Source organism: Artemia sp. Qi Xiang Cuo, chromosome 18 (assembly GCF_049724085.1).
Source record: "Artemia sp. Qi Xiang Cuo chromosome 18, ASM4972408v1, whole genome shotgun sequence".
NCBI classification, from domain to species: Eukaryota; Metazoa; Arthropoda; class Branchiopoda; order Anostraca; family Artemiidae; genus Artemia; species Artemia sp. Qi Xiang Cuo.
The window spans coordinates 11,569,082-11,583,243 of record NC_142811.1 but is presented as its reverse complement, the minus strand read 5'-3'; positions in this window follow the sequence as shown (position 1 = coordinate 11,583,243).

The following is a 14,162-nucleotide window of genomic DNA, read 5'->3' as shown; positions in this document are numbered from 1 at the left end:
GTAGAAACTTCAAAAAAGGATCATTCAATTGGAAACTCAAAGGGCTAGTGCCCTTTATAATAGTCTAAAGTCATTGGAGGGCAACTAGCCCCCCCCCCCCCACGCCCATCATTCTCCCAAACACATACAATCAAAATTTTGAGATAGCCATTTTGTTCAGCGTAGCTGATTTCGAAATAGAAAGCATGTTTTTGAGGAGGACACTCCCCCTTAACCCTCAGGGCAAGGGTTTTAAGTTATGCCCAGGGGGCATATAATGTTTTTATAGAAGGCGGTGTCGTAGAAACTTCAAAAAAAGCTCATTCGATTGGAAATTCAACGGCCTAGTGCCCTTTTTAATAGTCAAAAGTGATTGGAGGGCAACTAGCCAGCCCCCCCCCCCACGCCCATCATTCCCCCAAACACATCCAATCAAAATTTTGAGATATCCATTTTGCTCAGCGTAATTGATTTCCAGATAGATAATGTGTTTTTGAGGGGGACACTCCCCAACAACCCTCAGGGCAAGGGTTTTAAGTTATGCCCTGGGGGCATATAAGGTTCTTATAGAAGGTGTTGTCGTAGAAACTTCAAAACAGGCTCATTCGATTGGAAATTCGAAGGGCTAGTGCCCTTTTTAATAGTCGAAAGTGATTAGAGGGCAACTAGTCCCCTCACGCCCATCATTCCCCCAAAAACATCCAATCAAAATTTTGAGATAGCGATTTTGTTCAGCGTAGTTGATTTTCACATAGAAAATATGTTTTCGAGGAGGACACTCCTCCAAAACCCTCAGGGCAAGGGTTTTAAGTTATGCCCTAGGGGCATATAAGGTTTTTATAGAAGATATTTTCTTAGAAACTTCAAAACAGGCTCATTCGATTGGAAATTCAAAGGGCTAGTACCCTTTTTAATAGTCGAAAGTGATTGGAGGGCAACTAGCTCCCCCCCACGCCCTTCATTCCGCCAAATACATCCACTCAAAATTTTGAGATAGCCATTTCGTTCAGCGTAGTTGATTTCTAGATAGAAAATATGTTTATGAGGACGACACTCCCATACAACCCTCCGGGCAAGGGTTTTAAGTTATTCCCTGGGGGCATGTAAGGTTTTTATAGAAAGCGTTGTCGTAGAAACTTCAAAACAGGCTCATTCGATTGGAAATTCAAAGGGCTAGTTCCCTTCTTAATAGTCGAAAGTGATTGGAGGGGAATTAGCCCCTCCCCCAGGCCCATCATTCTCCCAAACACATCCAATTACAATTTTGAGATAGCCATTTTGTTTAGCGTGGTTGATTTCCAGATAGAAAATACGTTTTTGAGGAGGACTCTCCTTAACAACCCTCAGGGCAAGGGTTTTAATTTATATCCTGGGGTATATAAGGTTTTTATAGAAGGCGTTGTCATAGAAACTTCAAAAGGGGCTCATTTGATTGGAAATTCAAAGGGCTAGTGCTCATTTTAATAGTTGAAAGTGATTGGAGGGCAACTAGCCCCACCCCACGTCCATCATTCATCCAAACATATCCAATCAAAATTTTGAGATAGCCATTGTGTTCTGCGTGGTTGATTTCCAGATAGAAAATATGTTGTTGAGGAGGACACTCCCCCAAAACCCTCAGGGCAAGGGTTTCAAGTTATGCCCAGGGGGCATAAAATGTTTTATAGAAGGCGTTGTCGTAGAAACATAAAAAAACTCATTCGATTGGAAATTCAACGGGCTAGTGCCCTTTTTAATAGTCGAAAGTGATTGGAGGGCAACTACACCCCCCCACGCTCATCATTCCCCCAGACATATCCAATAAAAATTTTGAGATAGCAATTTTGTTCAGCGTACACTCCCCCCACAACCCTTGGGGCAAGGGTTTCGAGTTATGCCCTGGGGGCATATAAGGCTTTTATAGAAGGCGTTGTCGTAGAATATTCAAAAAAGACTCATTCAAATGGAAACTCAAAGGGCTAGTGCCCTTTCTAATAGTTGAAAGTGATTGGAGGGCAACTAGCCCCCCCATCTCCTCATTCCTCCAAACACATCCAATCAAAATTTTGAGATAGCCATTTTGTTTAGCGTTGTCGATTTCCAGATAGAAAATATCTTTTTGAGGAGGACACTCCCCCAAAACCCTGGGGGCAAGGGTTTTAAGTTATGCCCTGGGGGTATATAAGGATTTTATAGAAGGCGTTGTCGTAGAAACTTCAAAAAAAGCTCATTCATTTGGAAATTCAAAGGGCTAGTGCCCTTTTTAATAGTCGAAAGTGATTGGAGGACAACTAGCCCCCCACGCCCATCATTCCCCCAAATAAATCCAATCAAAATTTGGAGATAGCCATTTTGTTCAGTGTAGTTGATTTCCGGATAGAATATATCTTTTTGAGGAGGACACTCCCCCACAACCCTCGGGGCAAGGATCTTAAGTTGTGCCCTGGGGGCATATAAGGTTTTTATAGAAGAAGTTGTCGTAGAAACTTCAAAAAGGCTCATTCGATTGGAAATTCAAAGGGCTAGTGCTCTTTTTAATAGTCGAAAGTGATTGGAGGGCAACTACCCCCCCCCCCGCGCATCAGTCCCCCAGACATATCCAATAAAAATTTTGAGATAGCAACTTTGTTCAGCGTAGTTAATTCACAGATAGAAAATATGTTTTTAAGGAGGACACTCCCCCACAACCCTCGGGGCAAGGGTTTTAAGTTATGCCCTGGGGGCATACAAGGTTTTTATAGAAGGCATTGTCATAGTAACTTCAAAAAAGGCACATTCGATTAGAAATTCAAAGGGTTAGTGCCCTTTTAATAGTCGAAATTGATTGGAGGGCACCTAGCCCCCCCCCCACGCCCAACATTCCCCAATTTTTTTCAGCGTTGTTGATTTCCAGATAGATACGTTTTTGAGGAGGACTCTCCTCAAAAACCCTCAGGGCAAGGGTTTTAAGTTATGCCCTGGGGGCATATAAGGTTTTTATAGAAGGCGTTGTAGTATAAACTTCAAAAAGGAGTAATTCGAGTGGAAATTCAAAGGGCTAGTGCCCTTTTTAATAGTCGAAAGTTATTGGAGGGCAACTCGCCCCCCCCCCCCCGAACGATGTGGAGACAATGTGTTTTTTTTTTGTTTTTTTTTCTCCACACCCGGGCACTTCGTATCGAAGGAGTTGTAGTAGAAACTTCGAAAATGGCTCACTTGATTGGAAATTGGAGTGGCTAGTGCCCTTTTTAATAGTCGAAAGTAATTGGAGGGAAACTAGCCCCCACGCCCATCATTCCCCCAAACAAATCCAATCAAAATTTTGAGGTAGCCATTTTGTTCAGCGTAGTTGATTTCCAGATAGAAAATATCTTTTTTAGGAGGACACTCCCCCCACAACCTTTGGGGCAAGGGTTTCGAGTTATGCCCAGGGGGCATATAAGGCTTTTATAGAAGGCGTTGTCGTAGAATATTCAAAAAAGACTCATTCAAATGGAAACTCAAAGGGCTAGTGCCCTTTCTAATAGTTGAAAGTGATTGGAGGGCAACTAGCCCCCCCATCTCCTCATTCCTCCAAACACATCCAATCAAAATTTTGAGATAGCTATTTTGTTTAGCGTTGTTGATTTCCAGATAGATAATATCTTTTTGAGGAGGACACTCCCCCAAAACCCTGGGGGCAAGGGTTTTAAGTTATGCCCTGGGGGCATATAAGGTTTTTAAAGAAGGCGTTGTCGCAGAAACTTCAAAAAAGCTCATTCTTTTGTAAATTCAAAGGGCTAGTGCCCTTTTTAATAGTCGAAAGTGATTGGAGGAAAACTAGCCCCCCTCGCCCATCTTTCCCCCAAAAAAATCCAATCAAAATTTTGAGATAGCCATTTTGTTCAGTGTAGTTGATTTCCGGATAGAAGATATCTTTTTGAGGAGGACACTCCCCCACAACCCTCGGGGCTAGGGTCTTAAGTTATGCCCTGGGGGCATATAAGGTTTTTATAGAAGAAGTTGTCGTAGAAACTTCAAAAAGGCTCATTCGATTGGAAATTCAAAGGGCTAGTGCTCTTTTTAATAGTCTAAAGTGATTGGAGGGCAACTACACCCCCCCACGCTCATCATTCCCCCAGACATATCCAATAAAAATTTTGAGATAGCAATTTTGTTCAGCGTAGTTGATTCACAGATAGACAATATGTTTTTAAGGAGGACACTCCCCCACAACCCTCGGGGCAAGGGTTTTAAGTTATGCCCTGGGGGCATACAAGGTTTTTATAGAAGGCATTGTCATAGTAACTTCGAAAAAAGGCACATTCGACTAGAAATTCAAAGGGTTAGTGCCCTTTTAATAGTCGAAATTGATTGGAGGGCAACTAGCCCCCCCCACGCCCAACATTCCCCAATTTTTTTCAGCGTAGTTGATTTCCAGATAGATACGTTTTTGAGGAGGACTCTCCTCAAAAACCCTCAGGGCAAGGGTTTTAAGTTATGCCCTGGGGGCATATAAGGTTTTTATAGAAGGCGTTGTAGTATAAACTTCAAAAAGGAGTAATTCGAGTGGAAATTCAAAGGGCTAGTGCCCTTTTTAATAGTCGAAAGTTATTGGAGGGCAACTAGCCCCCCCCCCCCCGAACGATGTGGAGACAATGTGTTTTTTTGGTTTTTTTTTCTCCATACCCGGGCACTTCGTATCGAAGGAGTTGTCGTAGAAAGTTTGAAAAGGGGTCATTTGATTGCAAATTGGAGTGGCTAGTGCCCTTTTTAATAGTCGAAAGTGATTGGAGGGCAACTAGCCCCCACGCCCATCATTCCCCCAAACAAATCCAATCAAAATTTTGAGGTAGCCATTTTGTTCAGCGTAGTTGATTTCCAGATAGAAAATATCTTTTTTAGGAGGACACTCCCCCCCACAACCTTTGGGGCAAGGGTTTTGAGTTATGCCCAGGGGGCATATAAGGCTTTTATAGAAGGCGTTGTCGTAGAATATTCAAAAAAGACTCATTCAAATGGAAACTCAAAGGGCTAGTGCCCTTTCTAATAGTTGAAAGTGATTGGAGGGCAACTAGCCCCCCCATCTCCTCATTCCTCCAAACACATCCAATCAAAATTTTGAGATAGCTATTTTGTTTAGCGTTGTTGATTTCCAGATAGATAATATCTTTTTGAGGAGGACACTCCCCCAAAACCCTGGGGGCAAGGGTTTTAAGTTATGCCCTGGGGGTATATAAGGTTTTTATAGAAGGCGTTGTCGTAGAAACTTCAAAAAAGGCTCATTCATTTGTAAATTCAAAGGGCTAGTGCCCTTTTTACTAGTCGAAAGTGATTGGAGGACAACTAGCCCCCCACGCCCATCTTTCCCCCAAATAAATCCAATCAAAATTTTGAGATAGCCATTTTGTTCAGTGTAGTTGATTTCCGGATAGAAGATATCTTTTTGAGGAGGACACTCCCCCACAACCCTCGGGGCTAGGGTCTTAAGTTATGCCCTGGGGGCATATAAGGTTTTTATAGAAGAAGTTGTCGTATAAAGTTAAAAAAGGCTCATTCGATTGGAAATTCAAAGGGCTAGTGCTCTTTTTAATAGTCGAAAGTTATTTGAGGGCAACTAGCCCCCCCATCCCGAACGATCTGTGCAAAATGTGTTGTTTTTTTTTGTTTTTTTTTCTCCATACCAGGGCACTTTGTATCGAAGGAGTTGTCATAGAAAGTTCGAAAAGGACTCATTCGATTGCAAATTGGAGTGTCTAGTGCCCTTTTTAATAGTTGAAAGTCATTGGAGGGCAACTAGACCCCCCCCCCCCCCGCTCCCCCCTCCACGCCCATCATTCCCCCAAACACATCTAATCAAAATTTTGAGATAGCCATTTCGTTCAGCGTTGTTGATTTCCAGATAGAAAATATCTTTTTGATGAGGACACTCCCCCGACACTATCGGGGCAAGGGCAAGGGTTTTAAGTTATGCCCTGGGGGCATATAAGGTTTTTATACAAGGCGTTGCTGTAGAAACTTCAAAAAAGGCTCATTCGATTGGAAACTCAAACGGCTAGTGCCCGTTTTAATGGTCGAAATAGATTGGAGGGCAACTAGCCCCACCCCACGCCCATCATTCCCCCAAACACATCCAATCAAAATTTTGAGATAGCCATTTTGTTCACCGTAGTTGATTTCTAGATAGAAAATTTCTTTTTTAGGAGGACACTCCCCCAGAACCCTGTGGGCAAGGGTTTTAAGTTATGCCCTGGGGGCATATAAGGTTTTTATAGAAGGCGTTGTCTTAGAAACTTCAAAAAAGGCTCATTCAATTGGAAAATCAAAGGGCTAGTGCCCTTTCGAATAGTCAAAAGTGATTGGAGGGCAACTAGCCCCCCCCCCCACCCCCTCATTCCTCCAAACACATCCAATCAAACTTTTGAGATAGCCTTTTTGTTTAGTGTAGTTGATTTTCAGATAGAAAATATGTTTTTGAGATGGATACTCCCTCGCAACTCTGTGGACAAGGTTTTTAAGTAATGCCTTGGGTACATATAAGGTTTTTATAGAAGCTCTCGTCGACGAAACTTCAAAACAGGCTAATTCGATTGTAAATTCAAAGGGGTAGTGCCCGTTTTCATAGTCAAAAGTGATTTGAGGGCAACTAGCCCCCACACCCATACGTCCCCCACATACAGCCACTCAAATAATTGACATAGCCAGTTTGTTAAGCTTAGCTGATTTCCGTATACAAAATATCATTTTTAGGAGGACACTCCCCCACAACCCACGGGCAACGGGGGTTAAGTTATGCCCTGGGGGCATCTAAGGTGTTAATAAAAGAAGTTGTCGTAGAAACTTCAAAAAGCCTCATTCGACTGGAAATTCAAAGGGCTAGTGCCCTTTTTAATAGTCGACTAGCCCCCCTCCTCTGAACGACAACTCCTAAGCTAGTTGCCTCCTCCGGGGGCAACTAGCTCCCCCCCCTCCCAAACGATCTGGGCACAATGTGATTGTGCCCAAAAGTGATTGGAGGGCAACTAGCCCCCCCCCCCCACGCCCATCATTCCCCCAAACACATCCAATCAAAATTTTGAGATATCCCTTTTGCTCAGCGTAATTGATTTCCAGATAGATAATATGTTTTTGAGGGGGACACTCCCCAACAACCCTCAGGGCAAGGGTTTTAAGTTATGCCCTGGGGGCATATAAGGTTCTTATAGAAGGTGTTGTCGTAGAAACTTCAAAACAGGCTCATTCGATTGGAAATTCGAAGGGCTAATGCCCTTTTTAATAGTCGAAAGTGATTGGAGGGCAACTAGACCCCCGACGCTCATCATTCCCCCAAAAACATCCAATCAAAATTTTTAGATAGCCATTTTGTTCAGCGTAGTTGATTTTCACAAATAAAATATGTTTTCGAGAAGGACACTCCTCGAAAACCCTCAGGGCAAGGGTTTTAAGTTATGCCCTGGGGGCAAATAAGGTTTTTATAGAAGGCATTTTGTTAGAAAAGGGTTTTAAGCCATTTTGTTATGCGTGGTTGATTTCCAGATATAAAATATGTTTTTGAGGAGGACACTCCCCCAAAACCCCCAGGGCAAGGGTTTTAAGTTATGCCCGGGGGGCATAAAATGTTTTATAGAAGGCGTTTTCGTAGAAACTTAAAAAAAAACTCATTCGATTGGAAATTCAACGGGCTAGTGCCCTTTTTAATAGTCGAAAGTGATTGGAGCGAAACTACCCCCCCCTCCCCACGCTCATCATTCCCCCAGACACATCCAATAAAAATTTTGAGATAGCAATTTTGTTCAGCGTAGTTGATTTACAGATAGAAAATATGTTTTTGAGGAGGATACTCCGCCACAGCCCTCAGGGCAAGGGTTTTAATTTATTATCTGGGAGCATATAAGGTTTTTATAGAAGACTTTGTCGTAGAAACTTCAGAAAATGGCTCATTCGATTTGAAATTCAAAGGGCTAGTGCCCTTTTTAATAGTCGTAAGTGATTAGTAATGATTTTTGTTGTTGTTGTTGTTTAGACCAGGGCACTTCGTATCGAAGGAGTTGTCATGGGAACTTCGAAAGGGGCTTCGATTGAAAATAGAAAGAGCTGATTCCCTTTTTAATAGTCGAAAGCGATTGGAGGGCAACTAATCCCCCTTCCACTCCCACCCTCCCATTTTCCCAATATGTTTAAAAACTAAATGTTTCCTCAAGATTAAATCAAAATGCACTCTGATAATGCTAACTACCAATAAGGCATATCAGCAGTATACCAAGAACGACTGAGGGTATTCTGTTCAAACTTTCGAGGCTACTTCTGCTCTTAAAATTTAACCTAATCAAAATAGTGTATTTATATCAAAGCTATCAAAGAAAGTAAACAGATTTTTTTACGAATGGTATCAAGTTTTCCATTTCAGGTCAACTAGAGGAGGTATGAAACTAAGTTAAACAGTACTATTTGTGTCCAGATTTTTAAAATGGTGTATGTTGTTAAAAATTGCTGAAAATTTTTCTCCAGCATACAAATAGCAAGCCAAACTATAAAGTCTTAAAAAACGAAAAGATTTAAAGTGTTATTTTCTTTTCCCTTGAAAAGACTATGTTAATATAAAACGGACAGATATTAGTTAAAAAAAACTTTTCCACAAAATAAATTTTTAAAAGAAAAGTAAAGAGCTCCATTAAACAGAAAATGAGCAAAAATAAAAAAAATAATCTACCAAGCTCGAAACTACCACAAATCAGCATCGATAAATAAATGAAACCCAAAACGAACCGAAATTAAAATAAATAACCGAGTCAAACTCAAAACGAGCAGAAATTAACATAAGTTGGGCGGAAAACCCCTATGCCTTCCCAAAACCAGAACAAAATTTGCACTTTACTGAAAAAAATATATATGTTTTAACTTTTATAACTGTTTTTACTTAAATAAATCAAATCATTTTAACATTTTGATTACTAAGTATCAGTATATCTATATTAAACTGTCAATGCACATTCATTTGTATTTTTTTCAGTAAAGTGCAAATTTTGTTCTAGCCTATAATTTGTACGTTACTGAAAAAAAATCAAATGAATTTACTAAAAAAAATGTGCATTGTCAGTTTAATATACATATGCTGATATTTATTCCTTAAAATCTTAGTTAATTTTTGATTTCTTAAAGTTATAAAAGTGAAAACACTGAAAAGATTTTTTTTAAACGATTGCTATATAAGAATTGAAAAGATAAAGAATAATTCTTTTTTGCCATAGAATAAGATTTTGAGCTCTTAGTGTCAAACTTTTTCAGTAAAGAGCTAAAAAAAATTCAAATGAATGTACTGAAAAATGTATTCATAATTAATTCTATTTCTAAGATTACCTTTCAAAGCAGTGACGTTGTTTCAGGTGGGTAACGATTTGGAGAACAAAAGATTCTATAGCCCATGCTCTTGACTTTCTGGATTGTGATCCCTCTTGTCCCCCCTCCCCTCAATAAAATGTTGGAGCTATATCCCTTTTTGAGAGCTCCCATTCAACTTTGTAATTCCCAGTAATTTTAACATGACTGCTAATAAGGTAATTTTTAACATGAGAAGAATTATTATTAGTAGAGAAGGGGGTACCAGCCCGGGAACGTACATAATTTATTCAAGGATTATCGATCGAGTCTAATGAGGTCAAGGTCAATTGATTTGTTGTTCAATTGATAGAAATTCTATTTTTAAATATGGCTTCTCTGATCTTACGTGACAGAGGTAAATTAATATTCTATTTTTAAATATGGCTTCTTTGATCTTTAGTGTCAGGAATAAGAAATGACATCACTTGTTATCTTGGAATTATGCGGGAGTCTAAAGAGATAGAAAAATCCTTTTTTAAATACGGCTTCTCTGATCTTTAGGTCACAGAGATAAATTAAGTTTCTGTCGAAACCATAATAGTGTAGCTAGGAACACCTATGAGATGAAAAGATTAACGCGGGAAATGGTCTCCTAGGAATTTCAAATGTGACAGTGCAGGGATGCCAAAACAAAAGGAACACGCAGAAATTATGTTTAGGGATTATTTGGGCGAAACCGTTTGAGACATTTTAGAAGATGATTTTAGAAGATGATTTAGAAGATGATTTGAAGGTGAAACTGTGTGGTCATTGTAATACACAAGTTCCATTTGAACAGTCTTGTGAGGTCCCCTACCCCAACAACCCCCCTACCCAACCCCAAAGGGCCCCGACCCCCCTACCCCAACTCAGAAGGAACCCCCCGGCCCCTAAAGGCCCCCGGGCCCTCAAAGGCCCCTCGAGATCTCCGGACCCCGGACCCCCAAAGGGCCCCCGGGCCCCCAGAGGCCCTCAAGCCACCAAAGCCCTCCTGGGCCCCTAAACACCTCCTAGAGCCCCCAAAGAGCCCCCCCAAATTTTTGCCACCCATTTTTTAATAATTTTTTTGGCATACTTGAGACAGAGAAGGGCCCCCACATTTCAAAAGGCTTTACTATATCTTTTCAGAACAAATTCCTTTCTCAATACCCCTCTTAAACCCATTTTACAAGTTGAAGTAATCATCCTTTTCACCACAACTTTACTTTACAACTTTTTGAATACCCCAACATCAAGCAATACTTTTCAAAAGGCTTTTTTATATCTTTTCAGAAAATGTTCCTTTCTTAATGTCCTTACTAAACCAATTTTACAAGTTGAAGAACTCATCCTTTTCAACACAACTTTACTTTACAACTTTTAGAATACCCCAACACCATACAATATTTTCAAAGGCTTTTTTATATCTTTTCGGAACAAGTTCTTTACGTAATATCCATCCTTAACCAATTTTAAGAGTTGAAGTACTCATCTTTTTCACCCACAACTTTTCTTTACGACTTTTTGCATACTCTGACATCAAGCGATACTTTACAAAAGACTTTATTATACCTTTTCATAGCTAGTTCTTTTCTTAATGTCCTTTCCTAAACTAATTTTACAATTTGAAGTACTCATCCTTTTCACCCACAACTTAACTTTACGACTTTTTGCAATACTCCAACATCAAGCAATACTTTTCAAAAGGCTTTATTATATCTTTTCAGAACAATTTCTTTTCTTAATATCCCTCCTAAACCAATTTTACAAGTTGAAATACTTATCTTTTTCGCCCACAACTTTACTTTAGGGCTTTTTGAATACCCCAACATCAAGCAATACTTTTCAAAAGAATTTTTTATATCTTTTCAGAACAAATTCTTTACGTAATGTCCCTCCTAAACCAATTTTACAAGCTGAAGTACTCATCTTTTTCACCCACAACTTTACTTTACGACTATTTGCACACCCCAACATCAAGCAATACTTTTCAAAAGGCTTTATTATATCTTTTCAGAACAAGTTCTTTACGTAATGTCCTTCCTGAACTAATTCTACAAGTTGAAGTACTCATCTTTTTCACCCACAACTTTACTTTACGACTTTTTGTATACTCTAACATCAAGCAATACTTTTCAAAAAGCTTTATTATATCTTTTAAAAACAAGTTCTTTACTCAATGTCCGTCCTAAACCATTTTTACATGTTGAAGTACTCATCTTTTTCACCCACAACTTTACTTTACGACTTTTAGCATACCCAAACACAAGGTAATAATTTTCAAAAGGCTTTATTATATCTTTTCAAAACCATTTCTTTTCGTAATATCTTTCCTAAACCATTTTTGCAAGTTGAAGTACTTATCTTTTTCATCCCCCTCCTTGCTTTACGACTTTTTGCACACCCTAACATCAAGCAATACTTTTCGAAAGGCTTTATTATATCTTTTCAGAACAAGTTCCTTTCTTAATACCCCTCTTAAACCCATTTTACAAGTTGAAGTACTTATCCTCTTCACCACGACCTTACTTTACAACTTTTTGAATATCCCAACATCCAGCAATACTTTTCAAAAGGCTTTTTTATATCTTTTTAGAACAAGTTCCTTCCTTAATGTCCTTTCTTAAACCAATTTTACAATTTGAAGTACTCATCCTTTTCACCCCCATCCTTACTTTACGACTTTTTGCATACTCCATCATCAAGCTCTACTTTTCAAAAGGCTTTATTATATCTATTCAGAACAAGTTCTTTTCTTAATATCCCTCCTAAACCAATTTTACAAGTTGAATTACTTATCTTTTTCACCCAGAACTTGACTTTAAGGCTTTTTGAATACCCAAACATCAAGCAATACTTTTTAAAAGGCTTTATTATATCTTTTCAGAACAAGTTCTTTACGTAATGTCCCTCCTAAACCAATTTTACAAGTTAAAGTAGTCATCTTTTTCACCCACAACTTTACTTTAGGACTTTTTGTACACCCCAACATCAAGCAATACTTTTCAAAAGGCTTTATTATATCTTTTCAGAACCAGTTCTTTGCGTAATGTCCCTCCTAAACTAATTTTAAAATTTAAAATAGTCATCTTTTTCACCAACAACTTTACTTTACGTCTTTTTATACACCCCAACATAAAGCAATACTTTTCAAAAAGTTTTTTAATATCTTTTAAGAACAATTTCTTTACGTAATGTCCTTACTAAACCAATTTTACAAATTTTAAATTTTTTCGTAGTAGATCGAATAAGCTATACCATAATTGTGAATATTTCCCCGGAAGATAAAAAGTTCTACTTCAATTTTAGATTTTATCAACGAAGTGAAGAAAAGTCAAGTTCTATTCTGAATTTTCTCAATGAAAAAGAAATTAGTTATTGATCAATTCTATTTTTCTAGGGAAAATAAAAATTTTCCACTTCAGATCAGATCTTTATCAAAGAGATGAAAAATTTAAAATACTGTTCTAAATTTTTCGTAGAAGATAGAAAATTCCAAGTTCTCTTCTGAATTTTACAAAAGAACACACTTCAGTTCTAATTTCTCCAGGAAAATAAAAATTTTCCACTTCACTTCTTTATTTCACAAAGATATAAAGAAATTTAAAGTTCTATTTTAAATTTTTCGATGGAAGATAGAAAAAGTAATACCATAGTTGTGAATATTTTCCCAGAAGATAAAAAGTTCCTGTTCAATTTTAAATTTTCTCAACAAAGTGAAGAAAAGTTCAACTTCTATTCCGAATCTTCTCAATGAAATAGAAATGAGCTATTTATTAAGTTTATTTTTCTAGTGAAAATAAAAATTTTCCACTTCAATTCAGATATTTCTCAAAGAGATGAAAAAATTTTAAATAATGTTCCAAATTTTTCATAGAAGCTAAAAAAGATCCACTTCGATCCTAAATTTTGTCAATGAAAAAAGAAGTAAGTTATTGATCAATTTTATTTTTCCAAATAATATAAAAATTTTCCACTTCAGTTCAGATTTTTCTCAAAGAGATGAAAAAATTTTAAATATTGTTCCAAATTTTTCATGGAAGATAGAGAAGTTCAAGTTCACATCTGAATTTTACCATAGAACACAATTCAATTCTAATTTCTCCAGAGAAAACAAAATCTTCCTCTTCAGTTTTAAGTTCACCAAGACATAAAGAAATTTAAAGTTCTATTCTAAATTTTTCCGTAGTAGATAGAAAAAGCTATACAATAGTTGTGAATATTTGCTATAAAAATAAAAAGTCCTACTTCAATTTTAAATTTTCTCAACAAAGTGAAGAAAAGTTCAAGTTCTCTTCTGAATTTTCTCAATGAAAAAGAAACAAGTTATTGATTAATTCTATTTTTCCAAAATAATATAAAAATTTCCACTTCAATTCAGATCTTTCTCAAAGAGATGAAAAAATATATAATAATGTTCCAAATTTGTCATAAAATACAGAAAAGTTTCACTTTGATTCTGAATTTTACCAAAGAACACACTTCAATTCTAATTTCACCAGAGAAAATAAAAAGCTTCCACTTCAGTTCCTATTTCTCCAAAGACACAAAAAATTAAAGTTCCATTCTAAGTTTTTCCGTAGAAGATAGAAAAAGTTATACCTTAGATGCGAATTACCTTGAAGATAAAAAGTTCCACTTTAATTCAAAATTTTCTCAAGGAAAAAGAAATAAGTTATTGATAGATTCTATTTCTCCAAAATAATATAAAAATGTTTCACTTCAATTCAGATCTTTCTCAAAGAGATGAAAAAATTTGAAATAATTTTCCAAATTTTTCAAAGAAGATAGAAAAGTTCAAGTTTTCTTCTGAATTTTATCAATGAACACACTTCAATTCTAAGTTCACCAGAGAAAATAAAAAGCTTCCACTTTGGTTCTTATTTCCCCAAAGACCAAAAATTAAAGTT